Consider the following 24,391-nt stretch of genomic DNA (forward strand, 5'->3'; position numbering starts at 1 on the left):
GTTTTCTTCTTCTTCCTCTGATTTCCTACATATGCCTATAAATACTAAATTTTTGGTCCTGATCCAGCAAGTTACAAGCAAGCTAGTACTGCGATACACAAACATCTGTAGAATTCTATTAGTGAGTCATAAGAACCGATTATTTCAGGCAATAGGATTCTACTGTTTATATCAAATTTAACTGGACGGAGCCTTCAGAAATATTAGGTTTCCATTATGAATTCAGAAAACTACTGTGAAGGACTCTCATCACTCTCATGCCCAAACTCCCATTTCCTCCCATACATTTTAATGGAAGACATGAATTAATAGAGAAAAAAATCAGCTGTTACACTGAGAACTCACTTGGTGCTACAAGACATGCTAAAGGAAACATCACTTTAAACAGAATTGTAACCATCTGTTATGCAGTCTAATTTTAAAAGATCATTATTTACAGTTGCTTGAAATGTAAGGTACAAATGATTGAATTACTTTCTTTTTGTTTTGTTTTTTTTTTTAACCAATGCCACAGCTATCTGTATTATCCAGCAATCTCAAAATCTTAAAGGAAACTTTTCTGTGGGCATCCCTTCCATGCTTCCATGGGAAATATTTTCTAACAAGAATTTCATTCAGTGTCTATAAAAAAAAAACTAAGATATTTTTGGGGTTTGAGTAAAATGCTTCCAGTATTTTCATATTTAGGCATAGAAGTAATATTGTGGGGCATCTAAATTATGAACAGCAGGATGGTCAGTCTTAATGAATTAACTGCTTGCAATCCATGTCAGTAAGAAACCTTTTCTAGCATTTCTGCCTAGCAGTAAACATTCTCAGAATGTTTGACGTGCATTCAGGATAACGCCTACCATGTAATTGATATCTTGACTAAGGATTAGACAAAAATGGAAGATCATGAAAAAATGGTGTGTCAGGATCACAGTTGGACATTTCGTTAAGCTTGTTTGAATGCCAGTAAAAACTGAGAAGTAAATTGCAACCTGCAAAAGGCAACAACTTTGGTTTTTGTCCTCCTAGGAGAAGAAAGAGAGCTCAGAAGAAATTATAATTCTCTGACTGAGTAGAGTTTGGCATTGCCTTTTGCCAAAAATTGGACTGTACAGATCATTTTATCTCACAAGAAAAAAAATGCTTGAATTTTATCTGTTAAGCATCAGAGACCATTAATCCACCTTTTTCATAAAAGCCTGGTTTTAATTCCATATCCCAATAAGGTCTGAGGTCTATAAGTGATTTCTTTGACAAACTGAGGAGTAAATTCAGGGAGAAGAAAACCCAGCTGACTCTTAAGATGAGCTTGGCATTTTATGCATGATTTCCTATGATACATAGTCCTTATTTGAATGACACAGGAAGTCTTTTTGTCCTATGCACTTTTATTCTGATGTAGCACGCTCAGTCAGCAAGAGCATTGCACTGTAGAATGCCTCTTCACACAGATACCAGGCTGGCAACTGCACACTAAAACAGGCTGAGCTCCTGAATTACTTAAGAGATGGGTACCCCATGCTCAGCACATTATAGAGAACTAATCCAAACACAGCATAAATTAAGAGCCTTGTCCAAAATAAATCACTGGAGTCTCTCTTAAAAGAGCATGTGTATACAGTGAGAAAGTGAATTGAATGCAAAATAACTATGCCTTACTACCGCCTCGTATTTCAAACTGTGATTATCTTTATGAGGTTTAAATGAATATGATACAGAGCTGGATTAATTTAACTGCAAAGAGCATTTATGTTTCAGAATTAGTGCACTCGACATAGGATGTACATTAGAAATGCTGCTGTGCAGCTGTGTACTTTCCAAGTATATGGACTCAGAATTGCTGCAAGCTTGCATACATTTCAGGAGGTGATTCACGTCTGCTGACAGATGAGTTGATGAGAACTACATTTACTGTAATATGGGTCCTAGACTGGGATCCATTTTCCATGGCTTTCTATAGCACTTTTTTTTCTACCAATTAGAACTTATCAAAAGTCTGAGGGGTTGTTTTGATTTCTTTTTCTTACTAAATTCATTTAAGTTGGCTATCATCCTGTTCTCTGTATCCATATGCCGTATTATTGTCTGAAAGCACCTTTTCTGAAATGTTTCTTCTTTCTGAAACGTCTTCTTTCTGTAGCAAATAATAAAATGCACTAAATCAGAGAAGCTCATGGCCTCTCTACTCTATTTCCATGAAACACTGTTCTATTATCAACAACAATCGTTTTTATAGGTCATGACTCACCTTCTGACACCCCTTCCAAGATGCAACTTTATTTAGAAGTGAGGTGAAGAAAACAAATTCTTTGATACAGTAGGGAACTAGAACTTTCTGCTAGAACATACCAGGTGAACACGCATTTACACAATACCTATCCTAGTGGGAAAACAATGTCAGGAAAAATGTTTTATTTAGTGTATTCTGTTTCCTAAGGTCAATATTTTACTTTTCAAGAAAGGTTTAAATTTTTCTTGTGTTCACTTCTTACTTTTAACGTCTTCCTTAGAACCGGTACTTATTATAACTGGTTCAACTGTCTCTGACTCCAAAACTATAGAATGAAAAGCTTTTAATTTTCCATTCAAAATGCAACCTATCAGCTTCCAAAGATTCATTAACTTTTTAGATGAGGGAAAATGTGTCTCAAGCCAACTGTTGAGTAACAGACATAACTTTTCTATGGAAATAATTATTGTAACATATCCTGTAATCCACAAATGAATATGGCTTGTTTATCTCAGAGAATAAGAAATAGTTTCTCCATTAATTTGACTTTCTGTTGGTTCAGATCAGCATAATGTTGTCGGAAATACGGTTTTTATTATAATAACATTTGGCAGTAAAAAAAGTAAAGGAGTTAGGGACTACAGAGCAGCGAGACACTCATCACAAAGCTCAGGAATAATTAGACTGTTACAGTAAAAGAAATTTTGATGAAGAAATTCAGAGAATAGTAAGGAAAATCTGTCTTCAGCAGAGTAGTAAGGAAATTAAAGAGAAATATGCCAGGCAAATTTTTACCTCATGTGAAGTGCATATATGGTGAGGTAAAGCAGTACTCTGAAAAAATTATGTACCTTTTTCCATATTTCACTATTCAGGACCAGCCCAGTGCCATCAAGTGAGGGTGGAAGAATTAATCATCAGACCTTGGAAATGGTACATGATCGTGGTCGCTGAATGTTGGTTGGATATCATAAGAGGCAAATAAGGTTAAAGTTTTGATTTTTAATGTTTTGGTTTTGAAATACATGCATGTATATGCATAAACATGTATGCATGTTTGATGCATATTCATACTGTGTATCAATTCTGGCAGAAAAAAATTTGTACATGACCCTGTTTACTGAAGAGAAAAAATAAGTTGAGACAATTTTGTCCATACCCTGTATGGACTTTAAAGGCAAATCACGTCTACATCGAGGATTTCAAGGATTGCTTTGCTCTTCTGGAGCAGTTTTGATCATCTATAAGACTTACTAAAGTCATACTCACTGCAAATATTATTCTGCTGGTGGGGAATATTGTAATACTATTTTCTTTCAGGTGAGATGGATCTCTAGAGCTGAAAATGGAGTGCAGTAGGACAAGAAGGTGTTGGGACTACACAATTGAGACAAATGAGCTTTCCTTGCTCTCACTACAATGCAAAATATCGCCTCTGTCTAGCCATGCCAGCATTCCATCTGCATCTATGGCTTTAATTTGGGGATGAAAGAAAAACCTATCTGACCTAGTGTTTTCATTTTAGAGGAAATTAAACCAACCTGACAAGGTATGTTGGTTGCCTAACGTCTCTAGACTCCTGCTACAGTCTCTCCAGTGTTCTTCATTTCATTCCTCACATAGAAGACACTAACAATATCTCAAAACTTCTAGTGGATGGAAATCAGGAATTGCCTGCATCACAGCCTAAAGAGGAATTTTTCAAGTCAAAGTTTACAGGGAAATACAGCAAGTGAAAAACTATAATGAAGCCATAATCAGACAATAACTAATGATGGTGTGATCTGCTAGATAAATGTCTTAGCTAGATTTTGCAAGCAAAAAGCAAACTTCTCAGCAGTCCAAAGTTCACAATTGCTCTCCCTCTCTTTTTCCCAGGAAAAAGGAAAAAATTAAGCACACAGTCTGAAGTGAACCATTAATTAGAGGAAATTGTTTCTGTAAGCACTGAGCATGGGAATTGTTCCCTGGGTGAGATCTCTCTGAATGTTTTACAACCCTTACTTTAACATGTTTCTAATATCTAGTTCTTTTTGAACATGAGATGTATGCTGCTTAAACTTCTTTAGCAGTTCAAAGTCAGTCAGGTATGCTTACATACTTCCTCTGTTTCAGTTTATCCTACACTTGTATTAAATAAGACATTTACATGATTTGCAGACTCTTAAGCTGGAATAGTTTCTACAATCATGTTACAACTTTTATTTTTGTCTGCTTTCATTGAGGGTGTTTTAACCTATCTAAACTGGCAGCATCTTCCTATTCCTACTCCCAGAATCAACTCAAAGTATAACCTCCCATTCTCTTTTTTCCCATAGTCTTAATGCCCAAACAAACAAAAAAATAGGAATGCCTAGAAACATGTATCAGTACCCCTGTTTGGCTTCAGGGTGCTGCTGAGAAATGCAAAACTAAACTGTAACTAAACTATAGCAACCATGCAGATAATGGAAGGTTAGTTAATTATAAGTTTCCCTTAGGTATTTGCTGGTGGAAAATATGTTGTCTCCATGGTGTCACCTGCCAAGAGGAGATGTGTTATCTCTGTGGCAAATCCTGAGGAGGGACTGTGTCCCAGTATTCATCCTCTAAACTATATCACAAAGACACTGACTCTTAGGGACAGTAGAGCAGAAAGAGAATCTAATCCTGTCTAAATAACCTGAAAATGTTTTTTTTCAGAAACTGCACTAGAGAATTTACCAAACTGTAGAACTCACCATTGCACATTTGCTTGACTGAATTGTAGTTCTTTTTCCAAAGCAACAGCTGGAAAAGCACAGCAGAGAACCAAAATATAAAATTAAAAGACATAATAGAAAATAAATATCTACTGAACTTTGGACATTAAAAAAGGAAGGTGCGGGAAGGGAGGGGAAGGTGCGGGAAGGTGCGGTGAGAGGAGAGGAGCGGAGCGGAGTGGAGCGGAGCGGAGCGGAGAGTAGAGGAGAGGAGAGGAGAGGAAGAAAAAAGGCACTAAATCCTTTATATCTTGGATGAAACAGGAAGCCAATTTTCTGAGTAACCTCATGGAGTTAAATCATATTGCAAAAGCTTTTTTTTTTTCATCTCTCCCTTGTCTGTTTCTAATTGATAAAATGTCAACACATTGTAAATTCTAACTCTTATTTAATGATACTGTTAGAAGTGACAGTATATGTGGTATTTAGCTAGACTGGCTCTACAGCTGTTCCATAGTTTTGCTTCCTAAATCTACAAAACTGCAAAGCACAAAAGGAAGCTAAAAGGATAGAAAAGTTCATGGAAAATTTGGATTTCCTTGGGTACATTTTCATGCCAATGTGCAAGAGTACATCTGTGCATTTTCCACTGAAAGACAGGCAGCCGAACACTTTGCACTTAGTTGAATGTATATCTGCTCATCAGAAAGATGAACTAATGATCCAGAGTCAGTCTTAGGTGCCTCAAAACTCCCTAAGAGCCCTGAATGAAATGCCCCTGATTTTTAAACAACTCACGGTTGAAAAAATGAGGTGTGCTTTGCACCCTAAGCAAAAAGTTGTTTGAGCCCTTGAAACTACACCAGAAGACAGGGGTGAGTAGTGACCTGGTCTTACCATGTGCTATAAACTCTCCTTTCAAATGCATTTCTGTTTAAAGAGCGACTGAGAGAGAAATATTGTTTTACAAAATTACCTCGTGGCAACTATTTGCATTGAGAAAACCTTTGTCAAATAAAGGAATGGGCTTTGTTACCTGTAAGATTTAAACACATATTTTTTATATCCTGTGTCTTTTTTTTTTTTTCTTCCCATGCTGCAATTGTAGTTGTTCTCTAGGTCATCTCCTAATCTGGTTGTATTTTATATAAGCATACGGTGGACCAAAAAACAAGGGAAGTGTTAAGAGTGGGAACAAAATTCTGCAGGACTAGAAGATCCCCTCTCAGATGAGCATCTTAACTCTTTCACAGCAATTGAACTCCACCTGTGGCCTTCTCCTTCTGCTGGCAAGTTCTAAAGTCTGTGTGGTCAGCACATGCAGCCACAAAATGACACACAACAGGTCAGCACCAACAAGATCTTGCCTTATATGCTTGAATATGAAAGGTGTGATTTTAAAAGTAAAGGTACATTCATGGAATTGCTATTAGATGGATCCAAATTTCTATATGCTACCTGGAAGCTCTTGCTTCCACAGAAAGACCAGAGATTCATCCAAAAGCAAATCCTCTGAGAAATAAATTAATATTATTCCTGTTGCCACCATTTGGCAACTCAAACTGAAAATATGTAGTCGTGTGTTAAGGTTTTAGTACTTCAAATTGAAAAATTAATATAATTGCATGAGGCTGGGACAGACTTTTTATTCTGTAATATCATAAGCAACATTGAAAATAAAAACTTAGAAAATAAATCATCTCTGTCTATTAAATTCAGCACTTTATTTTGGGAAATGATAAGTTGAAGACTGAAGTTTAAAGTAGTCAGTTCTTCTAAGTCATGACAACAGATGAACAATATTTGCCTTTAAAATTTAGAGGACCTTTAAAAAAAATAAAGCACATCCCTTTTGCATGTCTTTTACCAATACTGTACCATGATTCATTTATCTTGGGTCATTAATCTATGAGATCAATATGTGCTCTCATTATTTCTGTTGCCCTTTTGCAATAGCAACACACTGTTGTGCAGAGAATCAGAACTTGCTGGTGAAGCAGGCAGCAGACTGAGTCACTTCTGGCACATGGGCATGACAAATTGGTATTAAAAACCACAAAGCCATTTAAAAACAATCATTTAAAGAGAGCTACAAGCAATTTTGGATGCATCAGAATTCAAGTCTTTAACTTGAGTACTTGAGTTTAGGATATGTTTTAGTAGTAAAGAATTTGCGGATCAGCTAGAAGTGAGTGAAATAATTTGAAGTGTTCAAATAAGAGAGTATAGCAAGGCTTTTAACTAAGCATGTGGTAATGGTGTTACACAAAAGCATGGCCAGCAACTGAATAACAGAATTTAGAAACTCAACTAATTCCATTTATTACAGTTAATCATTCTTCTTTCCTTTATCTTTTTAGATTCAGGCATAAGCACTGGAACAGATCATTGATAAAGTGTATACACAGAATTATTTATTGATCCATTCCTGACATTACACTGAAATGAGAAGTCTTTGAACTCTGTTATGTGTGCAGTGAAAAAGAACAGAATTGTAAAAAAAAAAAAAAAGGCACCAAGAAACTATTGAAATTATATTTGAAACCGTGTGTAATGTTCCCATTTTTATGTGTATCATCTTTGTTCACGCATAGCTGTGCTAATTTTAGGTTGCCCTTAACATGAAAGAGCTGATATTATGAGCAGGATCAATTTCTTTTACCATCTCTATTCTGGATTGGTGCTAAATTATGGGAAATATTGCACAAACACATAGCAAAGTTCTATTAATTTGCATCTTAAGAGGTAACAGAGGTAATGGAAAACAGGTGCTCGATGAGATTTATCATTCTCAGGATCAACTCAGTTTGGCGGATAGACAAACTGGGAACTGAACTCCAATTCTGTGTCTTTCTTTTGTGACTATTCTGTCTCCAGAAGTAGCCAAAATCATTCAACAAAGCAGTGTAGATCTCAGCACATTGATATGTCAATCACACTGCATGGCACCATGGGGACAGAATTACAATGAAAGGTCTCAGTCACACTCTCTTGACTAAAATGGATTCGTTGAACATCAACTGTTAGGTCACTTGATCGCTTTCACAGTTCTGTAATCCAGCCAAATGGGCACTGGCTTCAATTTTCTTTTTTTTTTCTTTTTTTTCTTTTTTTTTTTTTTTTTGTTGTGTTTTTTTTTGTTTATCTGGGGGGTTGGGGTTTTTTGGTTTTGGTTTGGTTTGGTTTGGTTTTTTTGCCAAACAGTAGCTCAACAAATGTTAGATGTCTTTCTGAGAAAATGGTAAATTATTATCAGGATATTCCAACAGACCTTCCAGGGAACCTCCATATTCTGAGATGAGGTGAAGCATCGAAAGGCTAATTTTCAAAATCCCAGAGGTGAATTAAGATCCTGAAAGGCAAAAAAAAAAAAAAATCAAAAAACAAAAATGAAAAAAACACCAAACCAAACTAAACAAATCCCACAAAACTAAACAAATGAAAAAAAAACCACAAAAAAGCCCAAAAAACAACAACGCACCACACTCCAGAAAAAATCCCTCATCCTCATTTTAACTCTCCTAGATGAAGTGCACAGGAGACCCTAATGATGTGTGCTTTTATGAGTGAATGTCTAGCACTTTTATAGAATATAGTGTGTACTCTTTTGTAAACTGCATTTAGGCTTTCCAAATATCGAAATTGGATTCAGGAACTCTATGCTTTAGATAAGTATTGATTTCCAACTTATAGTACTGCCTACATTATAGAAGGCACATAAGCACTTGGTTTTCAACAGGTCCTCAGTGTTATCTTCTGTTAACGAGTTCTGACTGCCTTGCCAGCTCTCAGGATGCACTCACTCTGAACCTCTGTGATGCGGAGCGAACAACTCATATGATAAATTTTATGAATTTGTTGCTGCTATGTATCAGGAATACCAATGTAGAAGGAAGGAGTGTAGACAGATATAAAAGTGTAAAAAGATGTGCTTCAAAAGAAAAAGGATCTTCTCAGAAGTGGGAAGTTAAAAAAAAAAAAAAAAAAAGAAAAGCAACACAACAACAACCAATCAACCAACCACATAAGGTAATAGCATCATGTATAAGATATACTTTCTTAATGTCTGAAATTGGTTTACTAAATTACTATAACAGTGTTGGTTTTATATGTTAATACGTTGGATATTAGGGACATAATTGCCTCACTGTGATTTAAAGAAGTCTTTAAAAGATGCACTGGCTATGACATCTGGCTAATCCTTGCTAATCCTGAAAATTAAATATCTGTTCCACCATTCCATTGGGTAAAAAAGTTAAGTAATTATTCCAACTGTTTTTCATTTGCCTTTCACCTGGGCACTTCTCCCAGTCTGAGCCCTTTGTAATTTATTCAGTCTTAGGTTTACAGAAGGAGTCATGGTTCCAGTCACCTTCTTGCATGTTGACCATCATGCAATACAATGAAGGAGGAACATATCTTTCTTTTTAACTATTGTCTTAAACCTGGCTGTCATACTTGAGCATTTCACCCAGTATATGGATGCATCTCCTGTAATATGGAGCAGTAATCATCGGCTTTACTATGCTGTAAGCACAGCGCATGCACAGCTGCTAACTTGTAGAAACAAATATTCCCAGGAAACACACCATTTCAGTAAGAAGAGTTTACATGCAAAAAGTGCAAGCAGCACACTACATATTAGATGCTCACTGAAGTGGGGAGGACTAGGTGATCTTTGGAGGTCCCTTCCACCCCAAACAATTCTATGATTCTATGATACTACGTGTTTGTGTTGATATGGCCTCTATATGAACACCTTTTTTACAGGAAGAGTGTGGCACGACAGATATTTATATTTCCATTTTTATCATTATGGAGCTGAATGTTTTGGTTCACACAAACTACCTTATCCATTATACCACGGAGATGAAAGGAACACTTCAGAAGCAATATTCCACTAGACTTTGTGTATCACTTTTATTTATGGCAAATCTGGGTAGGTCTGAAACCTGAGGAAGAAAGATACTGAAGGACAGACGTTAGGGCACAGCTCATTTGTTCAGAGCAGAGCACTGGACTTCTAACATTTTCTCTCACTCAGTTTTGCACACTAACTTATAAAAGATTTATATTAAATTCCGTAAAGGAACTTTAGCATATGGAAAATACAGAGTTGTGCTTCTACTTTGTCCTTAGTCATGAGAAACAGAATTTTTTTTTTTGATTGATTGATTGTAATTGCACACAGGGCTGCTATTCCAGAAAAAAAGCTCAAATCAGTAGCATCTTAACAAGCACAATCCTAATGCAACAAACAACATGACGTAAATGCACACGCTTCTCTCTCTTCTCCAGTGGTATAATTCCGATACAAATCTGCAAAATCTTGACTGATTTGAGGCTCAGATATTTAGAGACCATTTCTCTAACTACAGTATTCCAAAGCAGTTGCATTCATTGAGCAAATTCCTATCTTTCCTCCAGCCGCATTATATGATTCTCAGCTGCTCATTTTAAATTAAGCTCCAGAATAAATGTTAGCCTGATTTATCAAAATTTAAGACACAACCTTTCAGATTTGCTTCCAAATAAATTAAACTAAAACAAGAAAGCTTCTAACCATCAGAGAAAGAGAAAACTTTTGATTTTATTTTGCTTTCTTGTCACTGGAGGAACCTAGGCAAGAAACTTCAACATTTAAGCATTCACAAGTCTTCTTTCAAGATAATCCCATAAGCACCTGAATCACTTTGTGTCTCCACTTCTGCTCTGGGCAAGCATTCAGCTGCCTGAGGCTGTGGTTTCAGGGGCAGCCAAGCTCTTCTAATGGCTTGTGGCTGCCAAGAAAGGGAAGCTTTGCACTTCTCTTGCTTCCTCTCAGTTGCTCCCACTCTTCCCCCCTTCCCCTACTGGCTTATTTCTAAAACAGACAAACAAGGGATGTGAAACCAAATTTAGCACTTCCCAGATAACATCTGCTGGGGACATAAATATCCACTCCTGCTTCCTCACTTTTAGAGGAAAGAAAGTGCTAGTCTCACATTAGCTGCAAGCCAGTTCATGACTGTTTGGTGGTGGTTTCTTTCTACTTGCAAAATTCTAGCAGTGACAATGAGTAGCAAGTTCAGTGTGGTTGTTTTGTCATGCATCTTAGTAGGAATAACTCTAACTTATGTCTATCAGAATATTCAGAAATTTGTGGGCCACTTAGTGTATTTACTGTTTCAAAATAACTGATAACCCTTTCAGACAAATATAAAAGATAATTTTTATCAGGAGTATTTGCATTCCAAATATCTTCAATAATCCAAAATTGAACCAAAGCTCTTTATCTCCTGCATTTAAAAGGTGAATCCATATCTAATCTGATATTCTTGATAATTTAACTGTCTTATCACTTTGTTCTCACATTCTTATAATTCATATGGATCCCTTTGAGTCTGCAGGACTTGTAATATTTTTTTTTTTTTTTTTTTTTTTTTACAATTTAGTGATATCTCTGCTTATTGACCATTTGCTCCTGTCTATGGGATGAGATGAACTAACTTGTATATTTATGGATTTGATGAACATACGTATACTATTTTCTCTTTCAGATTTCCCTACTATTATATTTCTGTGAAGAAGTTAAGGCTTGTCAAATGTAATGGATGGAGTGTACTTAGGGACCATATATTTCCAGTATTTCAATCAAATGAAAAAGCACAGTTGTAAAATATTGTATTTTATTATTCTCTTAGAGAAGGCAGGGATCTGGGTCTACAGGTGAGTGATTTTATTTTCTTGCAGCATTTCTATTAATTGAACAATTTTTTGTTCATCCTTAAGCTATCTACAAATTTAAAGTGGACAAAAATTGTGGATTAAGGAAAATACTACAGGATAGACTGACAGAAACTGCAGCTTGGTTTTAGTATTTCAGAAAGCTCAGGATGCGGCAGATATAGATCCTATTTATTTTTTCTTTCAGTAGGATTTCAATCTACTACAAGATAGCAAAGTACCTTAATACTGAGTTAAGCCAGATGGTGGGTGAAGTCTTTATTCCTCCTCTTGAATTTGTTCTGCTTTGTATAAAATACTTACATAGTCACTGATTAGAGAATGAGAATTATCTGTTAGACGAATCGTAAGATATTAATCTACCCTGGTATTTTAACCCCTGTGATAACAATGATCACAGGAAAACCAGCATCCAACCCCAGATGACAGCCAGCATCAATATTTCAAAATTTCTAGTCAATATTAGTTATGAGCAGCTGGAGAATGAAGTTGTGGTCTTCCCAGACAGGCAATGCTGCAGTAGCTAAAATCTCAACAATATCCCCACGACCATTTAGCAGTTCTAAGAACTGAATTTCTTTTTACTTTTCTTGCATGTATATGAAATAAAAATAATTATAGTAAAGTACAAAGGATTGTACATGTAGGAAAATATTATGTAATTCAGAATAGCTTCATTCCTCCTAGCAGAAAACAAAGCAGAATGAAACTACAACAACAACAAACTCCACAACCAAATCAAAACAAAACTCCAAACCTCCACATTTAAATTTAGGTCATTAATAGCCGAAGTTCTTACTGCATTATGAAGCATGGACTGAAATGGCTGAAGCCATATTCACACTGACTTACCTAGGATCTCATTTACTAGAATCAATTAATCTGCTTTAAATGGTATTGGTTTAAAACAGAGCTAAATTAAATATTACCTCCTTTCAGTTACACCAAGTAGCTGTGCATGTGCACACCAGTCACAAAAGGCCTACTCATATTTTTAAATTATTTCATTGATTGCTTTTATAAATAAACAGTGCAAAAAAAAAAATCTACTTTATTCACATGGTGTAAATAAAATCAAAATTGAAGTTGTTTGACATTAATAACATGTAACTGAGCAGCAGTTTGCGAACTCTGTATTCATGATAGGTAAGCCACCATATTAAACACTTAACACCTAGATATTTCTAGACCACATTCTATAAGAAATCTCAAGACAGTCACACACACACACATATGCACACCCTCTAACAGGCCACTCCCACACCACACCCCTCTCCCTTTCTGGGAGCAGGGATTCCTCTATTTCTGTACCCTTCTGCTGAACATGTGGATGCTCTAGGCTTATGTGTGCTCATGACATTCCCTACAGAACAACAAAACACATTCTCATGAGAAAGCTCCCACATCAGAAGTGTCGTCACACTGGTACTGTCACACCTCGACCTAGATGCGCACTCCCCATGTCATCTGATGGAGGGATGCTCAGTAAAGTCAAGGTACAGATTGCACTGTTGGTGCAGCGATTTCTGACAGTGTCAAACCTGGTTTTGACTGCTTCTCTGTTGCTTTCTTCTCTCTCCCCATTATTGCAAATTTTCAAGCTTCTCTTGTACTTCTTCACAAGATGACTTGTTTTTTAAGCTGTTTAGTGTGGCTGATGGATGACTTCTTCTTTAGCTTTGTCAATTTGGGGCAAATTCCCTCTTAGACAGTTTTGGAAATTCTGTTGACACTGTTATATTCACATCCCTGCCCTATCAACTGTTGGCATCCTGCCACATTGCCAAGAGGAGGCTGAGCAGGCACCCCCAGAAACACCTTAAAGGAGCACAAGGCATTCTCTTGCCTCTTACTGGTTCTTCTAATTTACAACCATATGCAAAGTTTGTCTTGCAGTGAAAATAATCACAAGTGATTACACTGTATAATTTGTGAATAATGTTAAGGTTTTAGTGGTCTCCCAAAGCCACTAGGCATAAATAGTCACAGGATAACTGGTTTTTTTGAGGAAGATGGAGAACTCAAAGTAAGTGGAACATTATTTGAAACTCTTGATGAATGAAGTTGAACTTTACAGTACTATACCAATTAATGAATGCATACATTTACATAGAGGTTAATAAAGTTTTTCTCATTAATCTTAACAATATATAATAATAACATATACCATACTAGCACACAAGAACTAACCTTGCTTATTGGAGATTTTTTTCTTCCAGATTTCCCCTTTTGTGGATGCTAATTTCTTCATTTTTATTAAATATATTCAATTATTCTTTCAACTTGCTGGCAAAGTTTGCTTATTTCCCTCCTGTCTATTCTTTAGTAAAAGCAAGAAATGACAGTTCATTTCTAAAATAAAGGGTAAATTTGGATAGTTCAACATCCAAAATAAAATAAAAACATAATATGGTTCACGAGGTATCTTGATGTTAACATTTTGATGAAAAATGTGCATGTTGTTTGCAGGAAAGGCTCCATTCCTAAGCAGTCACTGGAGGTGGTTAAAATAAAATTATAACCATCCAGAAAAAAAAAAAAAGTATGATAGTACTTTCTGAAAACCAATAGGTTTTTGATTAATTCTGATTTTAATTAGGATTCATTGTTATACAACTAAACACTGTTCGGCTAGTGGCTTACTTTAAACACATTTGCTGTTTCTCATATTGGAATCCTATTCTGCTGCTTAGAACTAGATGTAACTTTTCATATTGATTACCTTTGGAAATTATTTCATAGATTTCTGAAATCATAGAATGGTTTGGGTTGGAAAGAACCTTAAAGATCATATAATTCCAACTCCCCTGCCATGGGCAGGGACACTTTCCACTAGACCAGGTTTCCCAAAGCCCCATCCAGCCTGGCCCTGAACACTTACAGGGATGGGGAACAAACAACTTCTCTGAGTAACCTATTCCAGTGCCTCCCCAGCCTCATAGCGAAAAATTTCTTCTATCCTTGTCATATCTATCTCTAGGGATTTTTATCAACATTAACCCAGACAGTGGGGTAAGAAACTGGATTCATACAGCTAATGAAGATAATTGCTGCCAGGATTCCATGAGAAGCTAAAAGAATTTGTACGCAGTTTCTTGGTTCATCTACCACCATCCTGTAAACTACTCACTCTTTCTATCAATTTCTTTATTCTAAAGGTAATGAAATATTGCTGCTCATTAAATACGCTAATATTTTCAGTTAAGCTGCATGTATTGTAAGGAAACATTCTTCTTAAAACAATGGACTTCTTTTAAAAAGTTCTGAACAGAGGTGAGAGATAAGCTGTAGTATCATACGAACTATCAGCAGTTACCTATGACATGTATGACATGTACATATGATGGTATTAAATAATCAAGAAGAGTTGATAAGGGTCAGATATTTCTTCTATAAACTTAGCTAATAGTTTTGTAATAATTTGTAGATGATCATTGCTTAGGCAAATACTCCTCCACCCTCAAAAGCACTCAGATTTGAAGATATCTTTTCTTATTTAATATTCCTGCGAGAATATTCCTGGATAATACACACAAGACTGGATACTTACTGGATACTGGATATTTAAACCGTGGATTAAAAGTTCTTCAAACCAAATAGAAATAAAATAGAAACTAGAAAACATTCAATGTATTACTCATACAGCAGTGGAACTTACAAGAGGAAATAACCTGAGGAAGAAAATGAAAAATGCCATAGGCATCACTTTCTCCTTTTTTACAGTCACAGTTGAAGTGGTGATTTGGGGAGAATAATGATTCTGTGAATTATGTAGGTTTGATAATGCCTAGAAGGTGCAATGACATTGAGAAGCACAAGGAATTTACCTTATGTTGATGATTTGTTACTAGTACATTAGCAAATGATATAGAAAAAGATGTCTGAGAAACAAATATATGAGGCTGGACAGATGTCTGGCAAATCAAGAGTATAGACAGAGACCTGTGATTCACAAAATGCTAGTAAGAGACAATTTCACAATAGAGTAGACAATTCCATAAGAAACAATTTCACAGGAGTACAGATGCAGCAGATGAAGCATCTCTTGACATCCTTCTTGAAAGTAAGAAGGAGAATAAATGGCAGGAACAAAAAGGAAAATGAAGAACATAAAAGTAATAATCAGAGTGATAAGGGAACCCCAACATCAATCACAGCTCATATGCCAGTAACCGGCATTTGGCTGTAAGTTCTGGTCAGAAAGATGACTATAGATTGACTAAATAATAAAACACAGAAACTTTTCTCTGGTTTCCATGGTGATGAGCCCTGTTTAAATGGTTGACTCCAAAAGTGAGAAGCCACATTCAAATTGCCTATGTGAAGGTCCTGGTTTTGCCCAGACCATGCTGAGGCACTGTCTGGAGCAGTGCTTGCTGACATTGGCCAAACCAATACCAGAAGGCAAGCCAACTGATAAACAGTGCAGACAGTCTTAAGTAAGTGTCTGAGTCAGTGCCTTGTCCCTGTTTTATTTACTAGTTGAGGCGCAGACTGTTCCACAGAATTGTTGATGTAGAAGCCACTTAGGAAAGACATAGTCTGCAACTGGAAGATAAAAATTCTGAATAAAATTCATAGTTGGAATTTCATTTCTGTGGAGAAGAAAAGCTAAAGTGAGAGCTGTAGGAAAGTGAAGACTAACATCTGTAAAAAATATACAAAAGGAAAAAATGTTTACACTAGATGCAAAATTTATAAATTATACAAATGTTTTTAAAAGTATAAAGAGATAATAAGGACAGAATAACTATAGAAAATAAATGTTTTTTGCAAATAAACTGACTAGCTTAATTAAATCATGCAAAGCAATGAAAATGTATTTTCCTACTGGAATTGGTACATTACATTATTGTCTTGTATCTTTTTAAATTTTCTTTGATCAGTCCTGATACTGTGTAGAATTCGTCCTTCTTTCATTCTTTCCAATCCTATTTATGTTTGAAATCCTTCCTCTTATCGCCCACATACCATATTGAAATATGTTTAAATGTGATTTGTCTTAAGCTTCAAATCTAACACTCAGCACTATGTTGTTGAGTAGTTACTGTCTCATTTGCTCTAAGATACATTTATTTGAAAATTTCAAGTCTGTGTGGAAAGCAAACTTGAACTGTTTGACATTGGTCAATAGGCTGCAATTGCCCGGGTATGTTGGCAGTCATACACAGAATTAGTCATGATTTCCTGTTGACTCAGTTTGAATCCTGTGTTGAGATGATACATACTGTATTATCTGGATTCAGGTCTGGTTTGGGGAACACCATTTCCAATTTATGCAAGTTTTAATTCTGTTTTCACAGCTGTTGACTAGCTGCCTCCCTACTGCTTTTATCTTGAAGAATTTATCATGTTCCATTCTCTTTTGATGCTTTTATTTGGTGTTAGGTATAGGTTTACATTTCTTTGCCAATACTACATTCTAAGCCTCACACAAAATTCTGAGAACCCAGCATGAAGGCTACTGAGACATTTTAGGACCACATCAATCCTCCTTCCAATACAACAGGTCTTTTATGTTTTTCTTGTCGTGGTCAGGTTTTTCGGTTTTTGTTTTATTTTGGTTTTTTTTCCTATGTTCTTTAGCCTCCATACTACTCATTCTTTTTTCTTCACCAGTCTAAACATCTTCTCAGTTAGTCACAATGTAATTTAACTGATTTAAGAACAGCAGCAGTGACTGATATTCCACTAGGCGGTATATGAAACAAGGGTACATTCTGTCCTTCAGTTCCCTCAATATCTGTTTAAAATCTGTTGTCAATTAAGCCCTGGAAGAAAAACAGAAGGATCTGGTAATTTTTTTTGGTAGATATATTCTAACAACTTCACATGTTTACTCCTTGCTGTAACCATGCAGGCAAACAATTCTTAAGTAAAAATACAGAATTAATAAAGAATACGAGCTACTTATACATGTGGTGCAACAAGATTAATTTATATGTTTCATAAAGACTTTAAGGTGAAATCTAGTAGAAATTAATTAACATGTAAGTGGGAGAGTAAATAAATGCATCTTTCTGGGGACACTGAAGACATTACTTCTAAGGTAGTGGAAGAAGTAAAACTGACTTATTAAGGTGTAGCATCTCTTACGTAAATATGCGTAAAAATAAAAACCAGCACTTGGCAAAAAAAGTATTTTTTACTTTCATGCAACAGTTTTATAGCAAGCTTTTCTCTTTTTTTAAATAGCAACAGATAGATATGATTCAGAGGAAAGTAATTACTCCTGAGATTAAGAAAGTTGGTGCTTTTTGAGAAGTAGTTCTGGACAGAAAATAAATTCAGTAATTACGTTGGAAAAAGTATTGGAGAAAAGCTGTTTCTGTTATCCACAACTGGTTTGTTTAAGCTTATGTACTCGGTGATAGCAAGATTCACAGATTGGCCTAACCTAGAAGAAATAAATTAATAAAAAGGGGTCCAGAGGCAACATAAATAAATACACAGGTAAACCTAAGACAGCTATAATTCTGGATGTACAAAGATGACAATGATTAACAAGGATCCTGAAAAGAATGCAAAGACATCACAGTACTCAGACATGTTTAAATGGTGTTTATCCTGATGTTTTGGATCCCCAACAATGCCGAAATAGTAATATATCCACACAGGTTCAAACGGTATGTGCAAGAATTCCATCAGATCTGTAATTATTCTCTTCTTCACTTCTGAGCTGGTACCTGTAAACAGTATATAACAACTTTTTATGGGCTACATTGTCAAGAGCAAGATTAACTATTCCAAACTTCTTAAAAAAAAAAATAGAGAAGAATCAAACTTGAGAGCTCTTTTTATGAGCAGTAAAAACGTTGCCTGTTTCCTATGGATTTCTGACATATTTTCCCCTAATATTCTAGTCATGTTAATTCTTTTTTCTTCCTAAACCCATATCAATAATTCAACCACTTTATGTCTAAAGCCATACTTCAAGCTCTAATATTCTTTACATATTTCCATTTTCTCCCCATGTCTCTGTGTACACATATGGTCTGTACACTGACCAAGAGACAATGCATATTGAAGCCACCTAGAAGATACACATTGGCTGACTAAACAGCTATGTACAGTCAGTCCTTATCAGTAATATTTGAGTTCTCTCTACTTCTGTCCCAGCAGAGGAAAGGTATGCCAAGATCTCATCTCTATGGGATTAGAGTGCCTAAATCGCAGAGGCAATCTGAAAAGCCCATTCCTAAATTAATACCAAGCTGAATAAACAAATGGAAGTTGTTTGATGAGCAGAAAAAATATCTATGCCTTTTCTATTGTTGATTTGTGTCCTTTATGCCCTATGCTCCATTTTCTTTTTGACCTCCCTAGGTAGCAGCCATTCTAATTGGAAGTCTATTGTATGGACATTACACACCTGTTAATTTATAGAAAGCAACTGTCAAAATGGATTGCATGGTGGTTGAATTCTACCACCCTTTCGCCCCAGATACATATTTTCATAAAACTTTAATAACTTTTCAAATATAACTGAAATTGGCTGGTCTGATGGACAGAAAAACAGATGGAAGACACATGGATGGATCCCTCAAACTTGTAAAACGTTCAGCGATTACTGAAGTTAGTTGAAGATGTAGGAGGAGCTTTGTAAACTCCTTCCTTCCTTCCTTCCTTCCTTCCTTCCTTCCTTCCTTCCTTCCTTCTTTCTTTCCTTCCTTCCTTCCCCCTGCTCAAGCAGAGCTGCCTAGACTCAGTTGCCTAGGATCATGTCTAGATGGGCTTTTAGTATCTCTAAAGATGGAGTCTTCACAGCCTCTCTGGGCAACCTGCTCCAGTGCCCAGTCATCCTAACAGTAAAAAAGTGTTTCCTGATGTTCGGCAGATACTCCCCATGCTTCAGTTTGTGCCCATTGCTTCTTGTTCTGTCACTACACACGTGAAAAGAGCCTGTCTCCATCTTCTTTGCACCCTCCCTTCACCTATTTATTTACATTAATAAGATCTGCCCAGAGCCTTCTCTTCTCTAGGCTGAACAGTTCAAGCTTTCTCACCTTTTCCTCATAGGAGAGATGCTCCAGCCCTGTAATTGTCTTAGTGGCCCATCGCTGCAATCCCTCCAGTAAGTTCTTGTCTCTACTGTACTGCGGAGCTCAGAAGCGGACCCAGCACTCCAGGTGTGCCCTCACCAGTGCTGAGTAGAGGGAAAGGATCACCTCCCTTGACCTGCTGTCAACACTGCTCCATTATCTTACCATTAGTCTTCTTTGCAGCAATGGCATGTTGCTGCTCATGTTAGAAAGAAAGACACATGTAGTCATGTGCAAAATATGCTCATAGGTACTCATGTAAGAAAGAAAGATGTACAGAAAGACATATGTAACTTGTAATACCCACAAATTAGTTGTTTTTCTCAGACTAGTGTTCTTTTCATTGTTCACACTGGATAGACACTCAAACCCCATCTAAAATTATCTGCAAGCAGTGTTTTAAAAGATTAAATACCGGATTTATTTCTCAAATTAAACTAACAGCTTTAGATAACAGTTTTAAAGACCTTGTTTAGTCCCCCTGGTGAGACCTTCAAAATTTAAGTGCAGAAAGTCTACAAGTAGCTCTAATTCCTGTCTATCTTAAGGGTTTATTCAAAACCCTTAAGAAAGAATTCACCTGAAATGGTGGAATTTCTGCAAGATTTTAAGATGATTCAGGATACTGAATTTTGGCTTTTCTATGGCTACCTATTTATATATGTGAATTATAAAGCATAAGTTGTATAAGTTCAGACCAATCTACCATATTTTGGGCTTTAACTTCTGGATATTGTCAAAAGCTGGAAAGTGATTGAGTGATGATCATTTAGGCCTTAAGATCAAGATAAGGCTCAGAGCAATCTGTATATTTTAAAATTTTGTATCTGAGATGGGTTATTATTTGTAATTTTTAGTATGTATTTTTTTCTACTCTATTCTTTGTTAGAAGAAGTAGAACATTATTTTGCTGTTTTACAAGAACATTATGATAATTAATAACAGAGAAAGGACAATTCAGATTATGAAGCACATGCAAGTGTACTTAGGTGGTACCTGTAAGTTTGTCCTCACAAAAAATAAATAGATAACTAAATAACCAAATAAATAAATCCACATACAAGATTCTAGGTGGCAAGGGCAGTCTGCCATGGAAAATAGCAGAAGAAAATACTGAGATTCAGAAGAAGCAAATGCCTTCATGATTTATTTTGTTCACAGTAAATATATGCTACCTTATTTAGGACAGATCAAAGCATCTATGTAATACTTCCATGTATAACATGGTAGCAATAGTCCCTGAGAAATGCTTGTTGGACAGGATTAAAAACTCTGATCTGTTGTCAGAATGAAGATAACTGAAACATATTATTTTTCTCTGGCTGTTCTAGAAGGAGACAGGACAAGTGAATAAAAATGGTTAGGTATTTACAAATATAACTAATATTTTACAAAAATAATGACACTAAAATTATGACACTAAAAATTATTTTGTTAAAATTAATTAGTTTTAGCAAAAAATTTAAAAAAAAGTTCTGAAGTAGGAATAATTGAAAATATCCTTGAAATGTACCATTTACCTCTGTGGTGGAAGGAGCTGAAATGGATGCTGCAAGGAAATATTTCAAGCTTTAAAGCATTATCTCTGCAATGGAAGAATCACTGACTGATTTGATATACAAAAAATAACCATGAGAAAGAAAAAAAATTCTTTGTCATGAGAAGAGTCTAAAACAGAGTTATCAAATATTTTCACTGTCTACAGGATTACTGTTTTCTAATGCAAGCTCTTTACTTATTTTATCTGACTTGAAGTATAGTTAATATTCAACAACACCCTTCTAATTAAAGATGAAGCTGTGGAAAAACAGGAATGAAGAGATGTAAAAGGAAAATGGAAAGCGAGGTTAATAAAATTGTATTTGAAGATATATCAATATCAAATTTGAGAAATCACAAATGTGGGTTTAGAACTGGTTTTCTCAGTTGTAATTAAAACAATTATTATATCAAGCTTCATGAATGGTAACTGGTTTAATATTTGACCATTCCCAGCTCAGAAACACTCTTGAGGCCAACCTTTCCTGTGAGGTAGGGCCTCACTTTTCGACAATTTTTAGCTCCAAAGCCACTGCTGAGACCTACAAAATCTCTGCAACAATTAATTTATAACCCTTTACTGGTCCTTCTCCCTTTCTGGCATATATAACACAACGAGTATAATTATTTACACATGGATTTCCTTGTCACAGGGCCTTTTACTTTTCATAATATCATAGGAAAATAATAGACACATCTGCCCTATTCCAAAGTTCTGCTCAAAGCAAGGCTTTGATGCATTTGGACATCACAGGTCATCAAGAAAACCAACAGTCCCAAAACACCATGTTTGTACTTCCTCAAGAATTCTGGGCTAATTTGCACAACAGTGTTTTCCAGAAATCCTTACAAGGTCTCTTGGTTAGTCATTGAGTCATGCTAGATCAGATTCTGTACTTCAACAAGATTTCTCTCTGCTTGGTGCTGCGACCTGTGTATTTGGCTTTTAGGACTTCTTAGGAAGGCCCCAGCTCAGCTGTCAGTTCCAAGAAAAAGATGTTTTCTAAAAAAAATCTACACATCAAAATTGTATTTTCTGTAGCATCTTCTTCAGGAGGAGCATTAAAGATGGAGTCTTGCATGCTAACCTTGCAGGAAATTTCCAGTGTTAAGATTACCTTTTCCAGTCTTGCCCCTGAAAAGTCTCAGCACCCTCTCAAAAGTTAGGTTGCATTCTTCAAACTGATGAAAGTTTAATGGAACATCACGGTAATGTGAAAACATTATACCAGTCCATCGGTGATTTTCCTCCAACCACAGGTGGTAAATTTAAGCTAATATAATAGTTGATAAAATTTTCTAATAGGTGAAATAACAATGCTGAAAATAGAAAATGTTAAGAGCATTATCGAATCATGCAACTGACTTATTTGAGGACCTTAGCATGTTACGTCGTAAAAGACTAAGAGCATTCATTTGTTCATCACAGCTCTTCCCAGAGCATTCTTAAACAATACTAAAAAAAAAAAAAAATTGTAGGAAAAGTATTTTAATCTGTCTAACTTGAACTCTTTGACCACCTCACTCTCCTCCCATTTCCTCAGAGGACTACAGGAAAAGTTCTAGTTGCTTTGGCTTGCATCATTCAGTGTTTGAGAGCCCTGAGGCCCAGAGTTTGTGGCCTCTGCGTTAGGTAAGCTTATGTTAGGCCACATAAAGACATTCTTACTCTTTTCCAACGTTTTGTTGTGCACATTCATAACCAACCCATTATAGTTCTGAATATCAGATTATGAACAACAATTGTGAGAATAATTGTAATGGTTTGAGGTTTTTCCTCTCAATGAATACTAAAATTAGTGAGAGGGACACAAGTGTTTCCCGTGTTGAGTGCTTACTGTCATCCAGGAAGACCTTCATGAATGGAGCTGACCTCTCAGATGACAATGATTTAGATTCTATCAATTAGCCTGGCCCCCACCAAAGGGTATAGCATGACCTAACTCACTGTTATTCATTAACTTATTGTTAAAGAGTAAAGTTACTTCTCTGACATGCTTACAGCCCTTTTTTTCAAAGCTGTGAGGCCTCTACAACCCTGTTCCCCAAACCTAGTGTCCAGCTTGCCAACATATAAAGTTGCTATCACCTTACTCACCAGCTCAGAATTTCTGCTTATCACCCTTTTACACTGTGGCAAGGTTAGGAAATCTCATTATTTCCTCTTGAAAATCTTTCTTATCTCTTGTTGTAAATGGTACATTGTGCTATGCAAGAGGTAGATCTCCAGAGGAAAGAGAAAAATTTTCTATTTGGACTTGTAACAAAGAGCAGGAGAAAACATTCTCAAAAAGAAACGTAATCATGAGACAAATCAGTACCATCTGTAATGAACACCTGAGACCCTTAAATCCTATAAAATAAAAATGGCTTTTTGCCTCCTTCTCTAACAATGTGAAAATGGGGCCTTTAGAGGGGGTACTGTCTAACTTTAATTTGATTACACCTGCAGCATATTAATTCACTGAACAGTAACTCAAAGTTATGTCATGTTATCCTTTAGTTCCTTTCTAGATATACTAACAGCTGTATTCTTTTTCGTGTGTAAATACCACAGTCCACTATGAAGCCACTGCATTAGTCTACTGTTTGGTGTTTAGATACTTATTTTCATGGCAAGAAAATATGCAGATTTTTTCTGTAGCACTGTATTATTCTTATTTCATTCACTGTCATAGTATTGACTTCGGATCCAGGGTTTTCTTCCTTGTTTTCATCTGTTTGACCTAGTTCTGTCACTGGCCTTAGAAAACAATACGAAAAAGTGGAATTTGCTACTGGTAAAAATAGAGTGAAAATTTTTTTTTTGTTCCCTCTCACTAATTCACCTTGAATGGAATTACTTCAAATTCGTGAAGAAGTGTGAGTAGTAGAATTTAATCTTAGCCTTTTTTTCCTTGAGCTTTGTTGTTAGCCCCACTACTTTTTCAGTATTAGATTAGAGAAAAAGAAATAAATAAACCGAATAGCTAAAAAAAAGCTCCTAAACTTCTTAACTACACTGTAATTACCGACAGCAGGCAAAACAAGAAAATTGCTATCTTTTCTTCTCCCATGTATTGTAGTGTAGCAGGCTTCCAGTTTAACATCTGAATTAAAAAAGAAGCATAATAGAAACTGTGTGTGACCTGAGAACAGGACTCTGACTCAAGAATTTATGGCAATAATTGCAGATCAGATGC

Source organism: Caloenas nicobarica, chromosome 1 (genome assembly GCF_036013445.1).
Source record: "Caloenas nicobarica isolate bCalNic1 chromosome 1, bCalNic1.hap1, whole genome shotgun sequence".
Classification (NCBI taxonomy): domain Eukaryota; kingdom Metazoa; phylum Chordata; class Aves; order Columbiformes; family Columbidae; genus Caloenas; species Caloenas nicobarica.